The sequence below is a fragment of the Lolium rigidum genome, chromosome 1 (assembly GCF_022539505.1).
Source record: "Lolium rigidum isolate FL_2022 chromosome 1, APGP_CSIRO_Lrig_0.1, whole genome shotgun sequence".
NCBI lineage: Eukaryota > Viridiplantae > Streptophyta > Magnoliopsida > Poales > Poaceae > Lolium > Lolium rigidum.
In genome coordinates, this window is record NC_061508.1 from 72,653,844 (window position 1) to 72,657,674 (window position 3,831).

A 3,831-nucleotide genomic window follows, 5' to 3' on the forward strand; every position below is an offset into this window, starting at 1 on the left:
TTGTAGCTATGTGGTCGAGACGATGCTGCTTTTGGTTACTCAATGATTTGTTCAAGCATTATATCTCAGCTTCTCGATAAAGGACGCTTCATTAGTCAAAATATTCAAACATTACATCCAGCTTCTGCATAATTAAGATGCGCACAGCCGTTCAAGTATAAGTCTGAACAAAATATAAAATATCGATCGAAAGAGCCAAACTAGACTATGTTACGTTGGTTTCAATCCGTCTAATATGCAGCCATCCATGTCGGGAAATTAACTCCTTGGCCGTGTTCTCCAACCGTGTAGACACCTCCATAAAAAGGTCTCGGTCCTCCAAGCGCTGAAGTGGCGACCATGAACGGAGCAAAGCCGTACATCGATAAATGACCTGCATGAGAGAAGAATTCTTGTCATTGAAAACCTTGTCATTTCTTCATAGGCATAGCGTCCATACGACTGCAATCGCGCCCACTCTGATAAGCGTTTTATACCTAGTATCTACCCCATTTAGCCAATTGCCAAATATATTTGCAACGCTACGAGGCGGGTATAAGGTAGAACCCATCTGAATGATTGACCATATAGATCTAGCAAACCTACATTTGAAAAAAAGATGTTGTATTGTCTCATTTTGATGACAGAAAACACACTTCTTACAACCTTGCCAGTTGCGTTTGACAAAGTTGTCTTTGGTTAAAATCACACCGCGATGAAGGTACCATGCAAAAACTTTCGTTTTCAATGGTATCTTCTTCTTCCAAATGTACTTATTATTGATAACCGGTTGACTAGGAATGGTAAGCGCCCTATACAATGAATTAACCGAGAAAACACCGTTCTTGGTGAGGCTCCATCGGAATTCATTAGTCCCCTCAGATAATTGTATTGAAGCTAACTTCTGTAGCTATTCATTCCAACTAGTCAAACGGGGACCAATTAGATCACGCCTGAACGTCATGGAAAGAGGAGAGGTTTTCATAACCTTCTGCAAGGTATCTCCCTTATAACGAACAATATTGTAAGCTGGATATTGTTCCCGAAGAGTAGTTGTTCCAAACCATCTATCTTCCCAGAACCTAATCTCCGCTCCATTCCTTATGGAGAACAAACCAAAAGGGAAAAAGTGCTTCTTGGTTGCCATAATGCCAGCCCAAAAGTTAGAGTCTCCAGGTTTTCAAAATACCTGAGATAACGCTTTTGAGCCCACATACTTTTTCCTTAAAATTTGTTGCCATATACCATCCTCAGTTAATAACTTGGCCAACTATTTTCCTAGCAAAGGCATGTTCTTAATGTCAAGATCATGAACACCAAGTCCACCTTGATCTTTTGGACGGCATACAACACTTCATTTAGTTAACCGATATTTCTCCTTCTTGATGTTCCCTTACCAAAAGAATCTTGAACGTAGATAATCTAATCTCTTCAAGATTCATTTGGGTAGATGGAAGAAAGATATCATATAGAGTATCATATTCGTAAGTACTGCATTTATGAGAACTAATCTCCCCCCAAGGGACATCAGTTTTCCTTTCCAACTACTTAACCGCTTCTGAAGTCTTTCCTCGACGAGTTTCCACTCTGCCAACGTCAGTCTCCGATAATGAATCGGAATACTAAGATAGTTGATCGGAAAGGAGCCAAGACCACATCCGAACAAGTCGGCGTAAAGGTTGGCATCGTCATTGGCCTCACCGAAAAAGAACAGTTCACTTTTATGAAAATTAATTTTGAGAATGCCGTTAGAATTAACTTCATATTTCGAGCGTTTTCCAAGTCGTGTTCCATAAAAAGAATTGTGTCATCGGCATACTGAAGGATAGATAATCCACCATCCACAAGATGAGGTACTACCCCTTCAATCTGACCATCAACCTTCACACGCTCAGTTATAATAGCAAGCATATCCGTCATAATGTTAAATAACATTGGAGAAAGGGGATCCCCTTGCCTCAAACCTTTTTTCGTCTGGAAGTATCGACCAATGTCGTCATTGACCTTAATGGCCAGACTTCCACCAAAAACAAAGTTATTTATGAGTGCACACCACTCTTGTGAAAAGCTTTCATCATGAGTGTTTGTTGAAGAAAAGACCACTTAACTTTATCATAAGCTTTCTCAAATTCTATCTTAAGAATAACGCCATTCAGTTTTTTCTGATGCATCTCGTGTACTATTTCATGCAAAGTGACAACACCATCTAGGATGTGTCTACCTTGCATGAACACGGTCTGGGATGGACGGACGACATGTTCTGTCACCGAATTAAGTCTAATCGTAGCAACTTTGGTAAAGATTTTAAAACATACATTAATCAGGCATATAGGTCTGAACTGCTGAATACGTTCCGCATCAGTTATTTTTGGTAAAAGAATAACCTCACCAAAATTTATACGGAACAAATCTAGTTGACCTGTATGGAGCTCTACAAAGAGCTCCAATAAATCATGCTTTATAATATCGTAGAAAGATTGATAGAATTCTGTCGGGAACCCCGCCTTACTATGCTCCATTTGAAAAACCGCCTTTCTTATCTCCTCCTCATAATAAGGAGCCACAAGGACGGCATTTTCCTCTGGAGACACTTGAGGAATATCCGCAGTCCTGGATTCATCCATGGATATATCAGATTCCTCTGGTGCACCAAACAATCCTTTATAATATGATGTAATATAAGACTTCAACTGCTCATGATCTTCAGTCACACCCTCCTCTTGTACTAGAGAATGAATGAGTTTCTTTCTATGTCTATCATTAGCGACACTATGAAAGTATCTCGTATTCAAATCTCCTTCCAACAGAAATTAGACCTTAGATCTCTAATACCATTTGAGTTCCTCCTCGCGAAGTAAGCCGGCTAACTTCGCATTATATTGACTTTTGAGTTCAATCTCATGCGTTGTTAATGGCCTTACCTCAGCAATAGCCTCTAAATCATCAATATTAGATGACAAGCTGAGCTTCTCTTTTTTTAGCTGCCATGTCATATGCTTAGACCATCGCTCAAGGTATCTACGCACAGAGCGTAGTTTGCTATTCCACCTTAGGATGGGGGTGTTCCTAGCGACAGGCTTGTCCCATATAAATTTAATCATATTCTGAGAACCCTTCTCTGCCTAACCAACCCAACTGAAATTTGAATGGACGTTTACGCGACGGAGTTGGATTCCCAATAGACAATAAAATAGGAGCATGATCTGACAAAGCTTCTATCCGAGGAAGTGCCCTTACCGAGACTAGGAGAAATTTTGATTCCCAATCCGAGTCCATAAGTAGTCCAACTTCTCATATGTAGGCTCTGGGAGACTATTAGCCTAGGTAAATTGTCTCGCAACCATAGAAATCTTTCTCAAGTCCAAACTATCAATAACAGCATTGAATAAGAAAGGCCAATGGTTGTCAAATGTGCCCTTACTTTTCTCCTCCAGGTATCTAAGAAGATTGAAATCCCCTCCTATAATAATAGGATATGGGTTATCTTTTGATAGATTGACCAACTCACGGAGAAAAGCAGGCTTGGCCGCATCTTGAGCAGCTCCATAGACGGATACCAAGGTCCAAATGAAGTTATCAGATTTATTCCGGATGTTAAGTTTTATGTGAAAATCACCTCTAGAATTATCTAATATCTCCATATTCGACGCTCCGACTCCAATTAGGAGGCCACCAGAACGACCACGAGGCGGGCGGGATACCCAAACAAAATCTTCCCCGCCTGAAAGGTGATTTAGAAAACTCATTGAGTAGTTCCTCTTACCTGTCTCAAAAATAGCGACAAAATCTAATACATGTTCCTTAATGCTTTCAGCAAGGCCGCTAGGAATCGGATGCCGATTTTTGCTTCCG